Source organism: Schistocerca nitens, chromosome 9 (genome assembly GCF_023898315.1).
Source record: "Schistocerca nitens isolate TAMUIC-IGC-003100 chromosome 9, iqSchNite1.1, whole genome shotgun sequence".
In the NCBI taxonomy this organism is placed as follows: Eukaryota; Metazoa; Arthropoda; class Insecta; order Orthoptera; family Acrididae; genus Schistocerca; species Schistocerca nitens.
In genome coordinates, this window is record NC_064622.1 from 307930693 (window position 1) to 307947349 (window position 16657).

Below are 16657 nucleotides of genomic sequence, written 5' to 3' on the forward strand. Positions count from 1 at the left end.
ACTCAGGACTTCTATTCGGGAGAACTGATGTGCAAATCCCCATTCGTCCATCCTAATTTAAGCTTTCCACTATTTATTAAGACAAATGACAGCAAGGTTTCTTAGAAAAAGAGATGACCTCGTCGCCTATACGACGATAACATCAAATTTATTTCCTTCCTTGCTCTACCAAAAAAAATTTTCCATTTGCCTAATAAAATACCAAATAACAGTAGCTGTTCCAATCTTCATTACTCCTACACATGTCTGACGGAGGATTCTCTTTGTTGTAAGGATAGGAACAGTGTGCGGTCACGATTGTTCCTAATAGTAACTGCACGGGTAAATCCCTCAGAAGATGTCAATCAGAGGTGTTATTCTGCACCAGTGCTGTGAAGGTATACGAAATTGAAATAAATGATATGAAGTCTCGCTTCATAGGACGTTAGTCGGTCAAAGGTACATTCTCTGGGCCAAAGACATGAGCGCGAGGTGGTCGGGCCATCACCTTCATACACAATGCGCGCCCGGAAAGATTAGCAGCGCCAGTCTGGTCCGAATTAAAACTCGCTTCCCCAGTTTGCTGCAAGGAAATGCCAAAGCCGGAAGACTGACAGATGAATACACCTAACGCCCCGAAACAGCGTGCTACCCATCACCCTGCAAAATAAATACATACAGTGTTTCAACTTTTATCCAAGTGTAAAGAAACCAGAATGTGAGGAATTTTTTTGTCCACCTGAAGTGTAAGCTTCCCATTCGTTAACATCAACAAACTGTGGAGTAGAGAGCGATGGTGATAGTTACCGAGAGACGGAAAATATGTGTAACTGAGAGAATTGGTTGTAGGGGGAAACTAAATGTTAGAACTTGAAACGAACCCCATAACAGGCTGGAGACAGCAAAGTAGGAGTCGAGAGGACATTTCTGCCCCCTAAAAAACGAATGGTTAACCACAGTAAAATTAAGAATAGGAAGGAGAAGTTTATGAAAGTAATAACAATTCCGATTCGTTACAATCCCGTGTCCGGCCATCGTGATTTAGTTTTTCCGTGATTTCCCTAAATCGCTCCAGCCAAATGTCGGTATGGTTCCTTTGAAAGAGCACGGCCGACTTCCTTCCCCGTCCTTTCCTAATCCAATGAGACCGATGACGTCACTGTCTGGTCTCCTTACCCAAACAACGCCCCTCCATCCAAGAGATGCTGCTGATTCGTTAAAGTACACCCCATCTAACTTGAGAGGCTGCTCGCTCCCCCTCCCCCCCTCCCCCATAAATCGAACCGAAAGGGTAAATCTCATAACTCAGAAATGACTCATGTTGGTGTCGTAGAGAAGACTGCTGTTGTTGGTCTCGTCCGAGAAGCGACGCTCCACGCTGTAGCTGTCTGACGCTGTGATCCAGAGAAGCCCTCCAGACATTTTAAATTCACACAAGGCGGCGTAATACGTCACTACTTGCAACCATGTCATGCTTTTGTATCTCAGTAGGTAACACGGTCAGACCACACCAGCAGCAATTACGGCGTAGGGAATCTCACAGGACGAGCAATGATCAATAAGATTTACTTATTCCAGTTTGGAATCCAGATTCAGACATACATTTGATAATAACTTGATTTCAGCTACAGTTTGTTCGATTCTTTTTCATCAGAGTCATAACTGAGTTGCGCATTAGATTCAATCCGTTGATTCCCACTGTTTTCACAGATGCCCATGTAACTTTAAAGTGAGGCAGTTTTTTGGAGTGTTTGATTGTCTTAAATGCCCTTCGATAATTTTTAACCTTTCGGTGTTAATGATCAGATGCCATTAATTGTAATTTAAACTTCTATTAAATTTTATGTGCCCTGAGCCTTATTCCAAGCACAACTGAATACTTCGACGGTAAGATTTTTATGCAAATATGTTCTGGAATGTAATTAATGATTTCATTACATTATATATCAGTTTAAAACCATTCTTCCCGTTCATTTATCCAAAAAGGCCCCGTACAATAGATCCTCTGCGGTTACTCAGATCTTCAGCAACACACTCCTCCCCTAGAAGTAGAGACTGAAAAGTACAAAAAAAGTAGTAATCCAGCCCGAACTGGTGAACTCCACATACCATCCAAGCCCTCTGCTTTCTACTTGCAGACACATGCATGTGTTTCTCTTGAATGTATCGTCTCGGAAATGAAATAAAAGTAGCATAGTCCCTCCCTTCAGATGGAAATACCCTCAAAGATATCAGCAATTAAGGCCCTCTCTGCTCCACTACCAGCTCTCATGGTATTTGGATGAAATAAACTGAGCCATATAATGGATCATATCCCGAACAGGCCGTTCTTCTCTGCAGTGTAGAAAACGAAAGGTATGGAGATAAAAATTACTGAAAAACCACTCCAAGTGAGTTATCATTCATTTTCATGTCCTTTCGGGATTTCCAGACAGCAGCAATACCAATACCCTCCTTATTTGCCTCCAACAAGTCCTGTCTTGTACAAAGCTCTTCCAGTAGATGGCATATGATAAGGTGGCCCGAATCTTCTGCTGATCCACACTTGCAGGACACATCTTCATCAACTGGACAGATGCCCCATTTTTGGATGTTGGTGCATCGAAAAGGTCTCAAAAGTTGGGAACATTTTGTTCTACATGGAAAATTATTACGTATACAGGGGCGGTAGGAAGGGTACATCCGCCATAAGGCGACTGAGTGATCTTAAACGGGATAGGGCAGGCCTTTCCCTGAGGCTAGCGCTGGTAGCTTACTCTTCCATCTGGTGACGCCCGTAGACTCTGGTGTTCCCTCCAGTGGCTGAGTTATGGCGATAACGCTCTTCCAGATTTCCATCGACAGACTACAGATTGATCAGCACACAGTTGATGACTTATTTCACTCATCTGCTTTCTCCTCCTAGCATTGTCCTCAACAGCCCATATATTTTAGAGTCAATGTTTACTAGACTTTTTTTGTTACGAATGGTCGTTCCTGGCGTATTTATAAATATTGAACATTCTTCCTGGGACACTTCATAAATTTCCGATTAGTCTCAATTTGAACTCCCAGACAATTCTTAATTCAAATTCAAATAATTCCAGATCGCAAATCCCCTGTTCAAACCATCGCACATGCTGCTCATGGTATGCTGTATTATAAAAGGATATATTTACATATGTGTTGTAACTGCGACCAGGGCAATCGCGGGGTAGTACTGACGGAAGGCGCGGCGGGACCCGCGGAGAGGCCCGCGAACAACAACACAACGGAAGAGGTCGGACACGACCAACGTAGGACAGAACGAATACGACAATACCGAACAACAGAGTCACAAGCAAACAAACTCGTACACGAACCAGGAAGAAAGCAGTCTAGCGCAAGCGAGGTGTAAACCGACGTAAGCGAGATTAGACTAGACAGGATGAGCGAGTGACTGGCGCTTAAGTACGCTCTCGGGGGCACCGCTATTGGCCCCTGGGACCACGTGTTCCACTGTGGCGCCCCCACACTAAAAGCGGGCCAGGAGGCGCGCGCCGCCACAGCTTACGGTGCAGCGACTTCTATGGGTCTTCGACATCCATGACGTCTGGCGCGGATGCAAATTCCGCGGCGCGCGGTAGCAGAATATGCTTATCAGTAAAATCGTGATAAATTTCTCTATACTCATAGCACACCTAATTCTGTCTGATATGTTGGAAAATGGAATGTAAAGTTTGGGAAAACTCGTTTTGACAGCGAGCTAATAACAGTGTGCATCGAGAAGCTCCTCAAAAGTTGGGAACGTTTTGTTCTCCATGGAAAATTATTACGCATACAGGAGCAGTAGGAAGTTCAGCGCTTCTAGCGTATTCTGCAGGGAGTTATATTCCCACGAGAGCGAGAAGAACACTTCAAGAGCAGAGCCTCTGTGACAGGTTGTGTCTCACGAAACAGAACTTGTACCCGAGAAAAATTAGTCCGCTGGGGAAGCGACTGAGACAAATTGGTGTGTGCGCACGAGTTCCCCGTTACCACCCCCTCACTCCCACCCACCGCCTCTCTCCCCCCTCCCGAGTCAGCAGACAGGCGCTCCCGCACATCTTCAGGGACAGGTCCCGCGGGGGACCACGGGAGGCGAGCAGCGGCCGCTTCCGGGAGGGAACGGGGCCAATGGATGGCACGCTTCCGGTGCAACACTCGCCGCGGGGCTTCCCCGGGCCCATTAGTCGACCGCGCGGACCACCGCCGTCGCCGTCGCCGCCGTGGTGCGTTCATCACTCCATTGCTGCCAACCGAGAGCGCTGAAAACACTTGCCGTCCACAGCGCCGAGACAAAAAGCCCTTTCGGGGCGGTTTTTCCCCGGCAGCTACAGCAGCGTTCGCTTCCTCATCGACCTGCTTTCTTTTATTCCGGCGGTCTGCTCGAGCGCTGGAGCGTAAGAGAAAAATGACGGCGTCCTCTCGCCGCACCGCGATGCGGGGACAACAGAGCCGCAATCTGGAGGCCCGGCAGACCGGGGCTACCCCGCCGTCAGCCCAGGATAAGGAAGAGGCGCGCGGCAAAAACCGCTCCTTCCTGCCACGCACACGCTGCTCTTCCCTCTTCCTCGTCGACGAACGGAGGCACAGCCGATTTATGGCCGTTATCCGGCTCCTGCGGACTGCAAGCGGCCGCAGAGTCACGCCAGAGGTTCGTTGGCGTTAAACGCACTCTATGCAGGTTCTGCAGCAGCGCCCATCGCTGAATCAAATGTACTCATGCGTATTTCAACGGCTTCGTGATCATGCAGTTCGTCTTGATACCGTAAATCGATGAAGTGTGTCTAAGATGCTGCAGTCATGGGCTGTGCGGCTGGTCCCAGCGGAGGTTCGAGTCCTCCTTCGGGCATGGGTGTGTGTGTTTGTCCTTAGGATAATTTAGGTTAAGTAGTGTGTAAGCTTAGGGACCGATTATCTCAGCAGTTGAGTCCCACACATTTGAACATATTTTTCTATGAAGTGTCAAGTAAGTCAATTAGGTATTGAGTGATTTCAAACTATGGGCTCATTTCGTATTTACCAAAACCAAAGTAAATACGTTAAGTCACCATCATCTCAAAGTGCTAGGTTGACTGGATATACAGTGTGGTTATAAATAAACTGACGCTGTTCCGAATGCTGCAGTACAGGCTGTACACAGCGCAGGACGCTGAATCATAGTGTGTGTTAATCGGCGGGCTGGCGTAGTACACTTCCTACCACCAGATGAAAATATGACGCTGTTAGCAGTCAGTATGCGAAATCTTTCTTGTTTTGACGTCAGTACGCTGTTTGCCACTTGGCGACACGTGTTAGTTTCTTTTGTGAATGATATAAAGCGTTAGTAAGGCTGAAGTTTTCCGTACGAAACGCAATGCCTGTTCAGAAGGAAGACTGTGGTCTCCTGGTGTAGTCGTTTTGTCAGAACGGCAGCAATAGCAAAATGGCTCTGAGCACTATGGGACTCAACTGCTGAGGTCATTAGTCCCCTAGAACTTAGAACTAGTTAAACCTAACTAACCTAAGGACATCACAAACATCCATGCCCGAGGCAGGATTTGAACCTGCGACCGTAGCGGTCTTGCGGTTCCAGACTGCAGCGCCTTTAACCGCACGGCCACTTCGGCCGGCCAGCAATAGCAGTGCAGCACTGCAGGAGTATCGTCAACAGAAACCGCCACGAAGAGGCCTCATGTCAATAATTGCAGCAGAGAGAGTAAGGCGATCCGTTCCCACGGCAGGTGGTGTTGAAATTACTGTAGCTATAGCCAACCACGCAGGTTAATGTGCCCATACTCTGCTTACGTTATGTTTTATATATTCTTTGAAAAATGAGTTAATATTTCTGTTTGTTATTATTATGTTAATTAAATATTGTTACTGTTATATCATTGAAATTGGCTATATGTGAAAAAAATGCTACAATTGGTAAAAGAACGCTATGGAAATTCTAAGTTTTGTGACGCCTCGTCGCCACTTTGCAAAGGCCTCGCCGCCACTGCTGTGGAGACTACTGTTGTTACGGTAGACCGAGTTTGCTTCTGGCGCAGTACACCGCTAAGACAATATCTCCCTGCCACTATTACACAGCTATGCCCCAGTGTCAGGTAACAGGATAGGAGAACGAAGGTTCTACAACACTGCAACAAATTAGTAACAAAATCACACAAATGAGTTAAAAAGGTTTACTTATCTTTGTGACTCGTTGAATGATTGAGTCTGCAACAATGCATGTAATATAACACAAAAAGGCCCCCAGGGGCTAAGTGCAGATAAGGTAAGCTTCTCAGTACATTGCAAATGCAGTTTGCAACTGTGTGTCCATTTCTAACAAGGGAACCTCCCAATCGCACCCCCCTCAGATTTAGATATAAGTTGGCACACTGGATAGGCCTTGAAAAACTGAACACAGATCAATCGAGAAAACAGGAAGAAGTTGTGTGGAACTATGAAAAAATAAGCAAAATATACAAACTGAGTAGTCCATGCGTAAGATATGCAACTTCAAGGCGAAGGTGGAATCTGGAGCGCTGTGGTCCCGAGGTTGCCCGCATCTCGTGGTCGTGCGGTAGCGTTCTCGCTTCCCACGCCCGGGTTCCCGGGTTCGATTCCCGGCGGGGTCAGGGATTTTCTCTGCCTCGTGATGGCTGGGTGTTGTGTGTAGAGTCCTTAGGTTAGTTAGGTTTAAGTAGTTCTAAGTTCTAGGGGACTTAAAAAGTCTGCTTTCCGCAGCGCTGCGGCGAGGACGTCTTGTTTACGTCCCGTCCGCGCGGTCGCGAGTGCCCGTAGTTGTTTACTACTGCGTTCTCGCTAGTTTAGAGTCCATCACTACCGACGCAACATGGCACATTCATACAGACAAACCACCATCAAGATCAGTTTTCAAACCGATCATGCACGACCGCGAGCTTTCGAAGTGGAACGTTTTCTACGTGACGACGTTAAAATTGACCCGCGAGACATAATTGGTATCCATCTCTCTATCACGAGCAGTGTTGTCTACGTCAAGCTAGTAAGTGACGAGATGTGCAACAGAATCGTGAGCGCAAATGCGAACGATCTTAAATTCAAACATTCTGATGGCCATATTGGGGCGGTCTCTATCGATCACGCGGGGCTTGGCCTCCGTACGATACGCGTCTTCGAACTCCCTTTCGAAGTACCACCGAACGTCGTCACCGCGGCTTTCCAGCCCTACGGTAAAGTGATCAGCCATATGGCCGAAAAATGGACCACCTTTACAACGTACCCCGTTCTTAACGGGGTACGACAGATTAAAATTGAACTGACCAAACGTGTTCCGTCATATCTTGTCATCGGCGGATGTAGGGCGATCATTATTTATGACGGTCAGCCACGCACTTGCTCTGGTTGTGGCCAAGTAGGGCACGTCTGGTCGGATTGTCTCCGACGACGGCTTACGCAAATCCCGACAGGTGACTCTATGACTCCTTCTACGGTGACGACCCTTCCTCTCAATTACGACAAAGTTACACGGGCAGCACCCTTTTCCGATGCTGACGACATTAGTCCGATAGCCGCCCCCCATGGAGAGACCAAAATGGCTTCAGCAGTACAGGATCCGGCCTCTACATCGGCGCCCCCACCTGAAGATAATCACCGACCGACCTTGCAAGAAGGCGTGGATGCCAGGATGGACATTGACCCACGGGTTGTGCCGACAGCGGCTTTTCTTCCAGACACCGGAGCAGCTGACGAAATCCACCCACATTCAGATACTGAAACACACGTCCGTAAACAGCGTTCCCCGCGAAAACACAAGAGACGGCGGCGTGCTCCATCGGACGAGTGTTTGCAGCGATCGTCTGACATAGACTGTGGAAATTCCGACGACGGTACTGGTGGTACAGAGGCCGCTGTAACTTCAAACTCAACAGATCGCCGTGGTGACAGCTTCAGCCCCTCAGACCCCACAGCACAGCAGGATCACAAGCAGACAACCGCTGCCGATTCCCAGCCAGCAGAGCCGATGGAGTCAGCGCCGAGTGCCGCAGCAGCCACTAACAGCCACCAACAGCCGATGGAGTCAGCGCCGAGTGCCGCAGCAGCCACTAACAGCCACCAACAGCCGATGGTGTTTCATGGCGACTGGGCGGACGACTGTGAGGAACACTCCTTGCCCATCGTGTCGGACGACACGGGGGGAAATTTACCCCACCAGTGTTGATCCTTTCCCGCCGTCAGTTACAGTGACGAGACAGCCTTACCAGGGTATTGATGGCCAACACGGATGCTGTGGATAGACCTCAAACTTATCGCGTTGCAACTATAAACATCAACACTATACGGACGCGCGCTAAGTTATCCTTGCTTCAGGATATGTTGAACTCTGCTTCCATCGACATAGCCCTTCTCCAGGAAGTGTCCGTCGACGACTTCCCAGGCATGTACGGTTACGATGCTTGCGTCTCTCCAGCTTCCCCAACAGGCAGCGGTGTCGCTGTACTTCTTCGGGAAGGGATAGTGGCGGACGATATCCTGTTTCTGCCTGGGGCAAGAGGAATGGCACTCACAGTACTGGGTGTCCGCCTTATCAATATCTACGCACCTTCCGGGACGGACAAACGTCGCGAACGTTCCCGATTCTTTGCGGAAGACGTCGCCCCGCTCTTCCAAGGCCGCCACGACCATCTGGTGTTTGGAGGTGACTACAATTGCGTACTGGCGCCCAGAGATCAACTCCCACGACATAATCCGTGCCCGGAACTCGGGACGCTAATTCGAGACCTGCAGATGGTGGACACTTGGGAACATCTTCACGGCCACCGACCGGGATTCACGCACTTCACAAGTCACTCTTCCAGTCGTATCGATCGGATTTATGTCTCACGCTCTCTCGCCGCTGGAACACAGGATGCGGAACTGTGGCCTGCAGCATTCTCGGACCACTCAGCTTACATTTGTGGCGTCACCCTGCGGCGGCAACAAGTGTGGAGAAGCCGCAGCCCGTGGAAATTAAACATCACTCACCTGTCGTACCCGGATTGCCGCCAAGCCGTTGAGGATACGTGGCATTCGTGTGAAAATCGCCTCCGTGCATATCCCACAACGATCCGCTGGTGGTTGGACTGCGCCAAACCGGCACTGAGGCGAACGTTGATAACCTACGGTCGTGACCACGCTACTTGGCGAAGATATACACTCGACTTTTACCTCCGGGTCCTGCGCGACTGCGATGCTATGGCGCCGTCTCCGGAACGACAAACGGCGGTCCACCGTGCTAAGGCTCAGATCCTCGCTCATGTACGACGCCACCTAGAGGGGGTAGTCATCCGCTCGAGGACGCAGGATCGGATACCGGGCGAACGCCCGTCAATGTTCCACGTCCTTCGTGAACGTAAACGACGCCAACGAGCGCTGATACGCTTCATCGACACGGAGGACGGTCATCGCCTCACCACGCAACAAGACATAAACACAGCATTCTACAATCATTATTCCCAACTCTATTCCGCTCAGACCCCTGATCAGACAGCACTGGAGGACGTCTCTCAGACGATTTACGGCACCGTCACCCCGGCAATGGAAGCTGCCTTGATGGAAGAAATTACAGAAGAAGAAGTGATCGACGCCATTAGAAAAGGAGCTGTCAACAAGTTTCCGGGTCCTGATGGCCTCCCCTTGGAATTTTACCGGGCTTTTCAATATTTATTAGCCTCCCGATGGACGGACATCTGTCGCGAACTCCTATCCCCGGACGTGCCGCTCCCTGCGGCCCTTGTGGAAGGGATGATTATTCCTATTCACAAACCGTCCGGTGGCTCACGACTGCAGGACTACCGCCCGTTGACACTATTGAACTGCGACTTTAAGATCTTTTCTCGACTGTTGGCGGCGCGGATACGCCAGACCCTACGAAATGTTATCTCACCCGATCAAACGTCATTAGGAGGCGACAATAATATTCAAACAGCACTCAGTGAATATCGTGACTTGATCTCACTGGCGAGGGCATGTCGTCTGAAGGGTGCACTGGCGACAATCGATTTTAGTCAAGCTTTCGACCGAGTGGACCACAACTATTTGGAAGCGGTCCTCCAACATATGCGGTACCCACAGCCATTCGTCACTGTCGTCATGCGACTACTCCGTGGCGCGACGTCCAAGGTGATCGTCAACGGCCGACCTTCGCGGCCCCTCACCATTTCTCGATCGATACGCCAAGGCTGCCCTCTGTCCACTTTACTTTACGCTGTGGCCATGGAACCTCTCCTCTGCGGCCTGCGCCAACGACTAACGGGTATGACGTTACGAGGCCACACTTTCCGATGTAAAGCGTACGCTGACGACCTGGTGATTGTCATCCGCAACGGTGACGACACCGCTAGCGCACTAAATTGGATAACGAAGTATGGCATGGCCACTGGTAGTCGTATCAACGTCGCAAAATCGGTGGCGATGAACATCGGGGTCGGATTGTCTGAGAACAGTGTCACCCCCTTACAGCTCAGAGATAGTTTGAAATGTCTCGGCATTGACTTTACAGACGATATGCGACGGACCGCTGCTCACAACTTTCGACGGCTTTTACGGAATGTTCGGACTGGAATTGCCAACAACCGCCTACGAGCCCTGGACATCGTCCAACGGACCCAGTATGTTAACACACATTTAGCGTCACGTATTCCGCACATCGCCCAGATATTACCTATACCGGTGATGTTAGTTCGCCGTATACTTGCGGCTTTTGGGTCCTTCGTGAGTTCAGGAATGCTTTTCAAGATAAAATATGAGACTCTCACCCTTCCTCCGGATCGGGGAGGGCTTGGCCTTTATCACGTTGATGACAGAGCGGTCGCGCTATTTGTGAGCACATTAGTCAAACTATGGCACCGCCGTCCGGACAGTCTGACCAGTTTGTTAATAGAAGAACTAGCACCGCCCTCCCTGTTGCCGCCTGTGCCGATACACCACGTCCCCTCCTCGCTCTTCTACATCGGTGTCTTTTACCTCGAACTCAGTTACGTTCGACTTGCCTTACCAGCGACTCACCTGGCGACGGCAAAGGCGGTTTATAGGGTCCTGCAACGTGGACGACCCGATAACGTCGTGGAGAGGAAGCACCCGAACGTCAACTGGCGAGTAGTGTGGAGGACAATTCACCACATAACACTGGACACTGACGTCACGGCGATGTGGTATATCACTGTCAACGGTAAACAGGTGACCAGATCAAGGCTACATGCGATCCACATGGTAGACTCACCCACGTGCACGAGCTGTGGCGTTCAAGACGACGATGAACACCGTCTTAGCTGTGGCGAGTCTACGGCAGTGTGGCACTTAGTGAGGCAAATGTCAGCATACTTCCTTCGGGTAACGCCGAATCATATCGACCCCAAGACTATCTTATTCCCGGATGAAACGTATTACCCACGCACTAAAACTAATGCAATGACGTGGCTTCGTGGACATGCAGTGCATTATTTGTTTCAAGACGGCACTAAGGACACTCTAGACTTTTGGAACTATTTGCAGGAACGACATTGCAAGATCCTCCGTAACCCTAAGTATCGACAATATTTTTCCAATTTTTTGTGGAGTGCGTTCCACGACCCTCCACGTAGCTGGACCATCACGGGTAAGAGAAGCTAAAATTACAATACGATGATAGAACACTACACGGTACAACGTGGGATCTACTTTCATCATTACGAGAAGTCATACCTGGATGATACAGCAGATGGAGAGTTTCGTTGTGAACCCTGACACTCTGTAGCAGTATTTGCCCCATTTCCTCTTTTTGTCCCCGGTGCGAAAAGGTCTTCGCAGTTTCAGTTTTCCCATCCGGTGCAAGATGTAGCACTGGTTAATGGTGGTATGGATTCCACCCTTCAGTTTTGTTTCATAGTTTCCTTCGCCCCGCACTTTGCTCTCTTTCTTTATGCCTTTTTCTACAACTGTTAGCGTGGTTTTAGTTCTGTGCGTCCCCAACTCGACGCAAAGAGTGCACTTACTAGTTTTCAGTTCCTTACTGTTAAAAAAAAAATAATAAGTTCAAATCTTCCCTCGACCGAAAATTTTAACTTTTTATTTTCAGTTTCTGTGAAAAACTCTTATGTTTTCATCACTTTTTTTGGAGTGATTATTACATCCACAAAAAAAAAGAGGTTAGCGTGAGCAGATGCGGAACGAGAGATCCTCGGTTCAATTCTTACCTCCATTGAAAATTTTAATTTCTTTATTTTCGCAAAGTTATGATCTGTCCGTTCGTTCATTAACGCCTCTGTTCACTGTAATAAGTTTAGTGTCTGTGTTTTGCGACCGCACCGGTAAACCGTGCGATTAGTAGACGAAAGGACGTGCCTCTCCAATGGGAACCGAAAACATTTGATCGCAAGGTCATAGGTCAACCGATTGCTCCACAGGAAAACGAGTCTGATATATTCTATACGACACTGGTGACGGCATGTGCGTCACATGGCAGGAATATGTTGTCGACCCACCTAACTTGTACACTTGGCGAATGGGTAAAATTGATTCTTCTACCTTACCCGATTTCGGTTTTCTTGTGGATGTGATAATCACTCCCAAAAAAGTGATGAAAACATAAGAGTTTGTCACATAAACTGAAAAAAAATTAAAGTTTTCACTGGAGGGAAGACTCGAACCAAGGACCTCTCGCTCGGCAGTTGCTTATGCTAACCACGGGACCACGGCGCTCCTGAGCTTACATCAGCCGTGATGTTGCCTATCTTGCACATGGACTACTCAGTTCGTATATTTTGCTTATTTTTTCGCAGTTCCACACAACTTCTTCCTGTTTTCTCGATTGATCTGTGTTCAGTTTTTCAAGGCCTATCCACTGTGCCAACGTATAACTAAATCTGAGGGGGGTGCGATGGGGAGGTTCCCTTGTAAGAGTTCATTACACAATATTACCAGTCTAAGACAGCCCTGGGCCCTGGACGATGATCTACAACGAAGTAGGCGGGAGCTGCTCATCCATCTTCCGAGTAGGCTTCTGTCCGTTGTCGTCCAGTCATTGGTGGATTTTACGACTTGTTCAAAAAGTCTCTCCGCAGTGCCGTATGATTGTTAGCAGCGCGTGCCGTATGCCGCAGTGAATATACCGAAATGAAATTCAGTGAAATACAAGTTATTAATTTATTGAATATTCATTTTTACTTACAAATTTTCACATTAAATGTTGAAAGTGTCCCCCCTGTTGTTGAATACACAATTCAACTTGTCTAATCATGTTGCAAACACAAGCTGTAACATTTCTTCTGTAACAGAAGCAGTGAAAGTGAATACTGCAGTTTTCAGTTCATCGATGCATTTTGGACGGTTTCTATAGACGATTGCTTTCTCTGCGCCCCAGTAGAAAAAGTCAGGTGGTGTTAAGTCAGGCGATCGAGGAGACCAAACTCCTTGTGAAATTATGGGATCACCAAAAACATATGCAAGCAGTGACACTGAAACGCGAACTGTGTGCGCGGTCGCACCATCTTGTTGAAAATAACCGTTCAGTATTTCACTTAACACAAGTTCCCCTATGAATGGGTACATAATGTCACTGCAGTATCGTTGTGCGTTTATTGTTTCGATGAAAAAAAATGGGACCCACAATCCGACGTCTAGAAATTGCAATCGAAACTCCTATTTTCACAGAATGAAGTGGTTCCTCATGAAACCACAATGGATTTGCAGTACCCCACACACGAGAATTTTGCGAGTCCATGTACCCGGATAAATGAAACCACGCCTCATCAGTGAAAAACGTTTCATTAAGAATATCCCTTCCATTTTGTTCAATGAAATTTTTGAAGCATTGACAATAATGCATTCTCTTGCCATTATCAGTATTTTCACTTCTTGCACAACTGACACTTTGTATGGGAAGAGTTCTAATTTTTTCCTGGCAGCTGTGTGGGCCGTTCCGACACTAACATCGATTTCCTGGGCTAGTTTTCTTACTGACTTGTTCAGACTCATGGACATTTTATCCGAAATATCGAGTAGTTTACCCTGAGACAATACGCTAGGATGACCATTTCTCGGTGCATTTGTCACTGAACTCGTACTTCGAAATTTGTTAATCAAATCTCGCACAGTATCTCGATGTGGGAATTAATTAAAGTTTGACGAACTGAAACTGTATTTACCGCTAGCTTTGAACGCTTGTTCGACTAAAAACACACGTTCTTCAATGGTTAGCATTTAAACAGTGACAAAAACGAAACAAACGAACAAAGGAAGTAAACTTAAACGTTCACGTCAACACGTAACGACACACACCAACTATACTACTGACGCTGGCTGAGGTAAACAGTGCAAAGTTGGGAGAGTCCCCTTGAAGGGAAGTAAAACAGGGTGGCGAACAATCGTACGGCAAGCGCGGCTAAAAATCATACGGCACTGCGGAGAGACTTTTTGAATACCCCGTACTTGGCCGGTAGTTGGAAGAGGCGAAGTCGACATCTTCATCCTCAGTGCCACCCATGGCGCTGGTGGAACTCGCGCAAGTGGCGAGCCTCTATGGCAGTGTCACCAGCTCGCACCTTTGCACCTGCAGTGATTTTGCCCTGGCTGTGTCTTGTTCAGACGACACAGCATAAGTGTGGTGTGCATACTGTAAGACCTTCGGTACACACACCATCAGATTATTTGACTTGTCGCCCTAACGAAGTAGGCGAGTGTCAGCAATATGTCTCGTGGTCTTATCGTGGATCAAATGGCTTTGAGCACTATGGGACTAAACATCTATGGTCATCAGTCCACTAGAACTTAGAACTACTTAAACCTAACTAACCTAAGGACATCACACAACACCCAGTCATCACGAGGCAGAGAAAATCCTTGACCCCGCCGGGAATCGAACCCGGGAACCCGGGCGCGGGAAGCGAGAACGCTACCGCACGACCACGAGCTGCGGACTCTTATCGTGGCGTGTTTATCTTCCGCCGTTAGGTCAGACGATAGAAATGCCACTTGCACGCTTAGAGTAGAAGATTGACGGTGACCAACTTTAAACAGAACTTGATTAATTTTCACACTAATTTATTAAAATAATAACAAACATAAACATTACATAACTTGATTCTGGATGCTATTTACAGTTGACAATCTGAAGTTCCTTTGGTCTTGGTATGTTAATGCAGACTGGTACAGACTAATGCAGACTGGTACAGACAGTTGCAGACAAATGCAGACTGACTAATCGGGGGTCTGTACATGCGTTATAATACCTCGCGCGTTCAGGTATCACTGCACGAGCGTGATCCGCGAGGAGAAAAGGTTCTACGTTAGCAGCAATCTCATTGGCTGCGTTACATATTAATACGCAGATCGGCGGAAGCAGAATTTGGTCTGTCTCTAAGGCAGCGCCATCTCGTAGTGCGGAGACAGACGAGCGCTGCGCCTGCGCTGTTGTGCTTAGCGGGGCGCTTTCTAGTGGGAAAGTTGTGTACGCACTGACTACGCGGAACTATGTACACAACAATAAGCCACATATGATCGGTATCTTTCGAACATATTAAAACACAACCAAATGCACCTTGATATTTACTGCCGAAAATAAATATGCTGTCACTTTGCTTTTCAATGTGCAAGGTCACATATAATGTTCACTAATGAAAGTAAAATAAATTTTCACTAATGAAGGCCGTCCTCCTTTTAACGCAGAACAGACCAGAACCTAATTCCACACAATATTTTAAAATGACTAATAAGTTCTCCATTAATGTATCTGGTCCAGGTCTCCAGCTTTGCTACAAGAAAAATTAACAAATAATCTGTGCTGATGGTAATGCGCCCATAAAATAACAATTTAAATTTTAAATCTGAGGCGTAACAGTGGCGGACTGCAGCGCTCCAGCGATGCTGTTTTGTCTCCACTGCAGAAAATGCTATAGTTTTTAAAACTGAGATAATTTGACATTCGTTTAACACTTCTACATAAAGAAACTGAATTCACCCTATAACTTATTATCTACATGACATCAGCTCATTAAGTTATTTTACAGTACATTACAGACCTGGATAAGTAGTATAGATAATAACTCTTCGGAAGACAACGCTCACAGGGAGGGGAGAGAGAGAGAGAGAGATAGAGACAGAGAGAGAGAGAGAGAGAGAGAGAGAGAGAGGGGGGGGGGGAGAGCACCTTTAGATATATAAATCTGTTGAAGACCGCAGATGACCACTTGTCAGTACAATGATATCGTTTATTTTTCAAATACATCATTATTGTCTTTATTTTTTAGACTATTACTTTCGTAATTGTTCATACAAAACATTGTCTTTACGCATTTCACAGTCACGCGGTTTTTATAGCTTTCCTACGTCTCATTTCAATTTAAAAAAAATTATTATTATATACTGGTATGGGGACGCGATAGCAGCCCATGCCTCAAATTCTGCACCCAGTGCTCGTGCTGTGTCACGGGAATTTTCTCTCCCCTGGCCAACAATTCAAAAGTTGTTGCGGTGCATTTTACGTCCACATCCTTACAAGATATACACTCATGGAAATTGAAATAAGAACACCGTGAATTCATTGTCCCAGGAAGGGGAAACTTTATTGACACATTCCTGGGGTCAGATACAGCACATGATCACACTGACAGAACCACAGGCACATAGACACAGGCAACAGAGCATGCACAATGTCGGCACTAGTACAGTGTATATCCACCTTTCGCAGCAATGCAGGCTGCTATTCTCCCATGGA